Source organism: Oryzias melastigma, linkage group LG4, assembly GCF_002922805.2.
Source record: "Oryzias melastigma strain HK-1 linkage group LG4, ASM292280v2, whole genome shotgun sequence".
NCBI classification, from domain to species: domain Eukaryota; kingdom Metazoa; phylum Chordata; class Actinopteri; order Beloniformes; family Adrianichthyidae; genus Oryzias; species Oryzias melastigma.
This window is the reverse complement of record NC_050515.1, coordinates 18994796-18995121: the sequence shown is the minus strand read 5'-3', so window position 1 is coordinate 18995121 and position 326 is coordinate 18994796.

Genomic DNA, 326 nt, shown 5'->3' with positions numbered 1-326 from the left:
CTGATACTGTTTTTGGTCACATGTCTGATCTAATTAGGTGCACAGCTGACTTTGTGTATCATCAACAAGGTTTGCCACTCTGGAAAAAAAAACAACTTCTTAGTGACCTCTGAACCCACTTTGTTCTGTAAGTGGCCCTTATTCCTAAAAACTGTGGCTTAAAAAGGAGTACTTAGGCAGCTAAAAACAGCTCCAAAATGTGACACAGTCATCAGGCAACCTGAAGCGTAGCAGCCTGAACAAGTCTCCTTGTTAGGGGAATAATCTCATCCCACACAGACAATGATGGAACAGATACCCAAGTACTGATGGGCAATTTACCATAG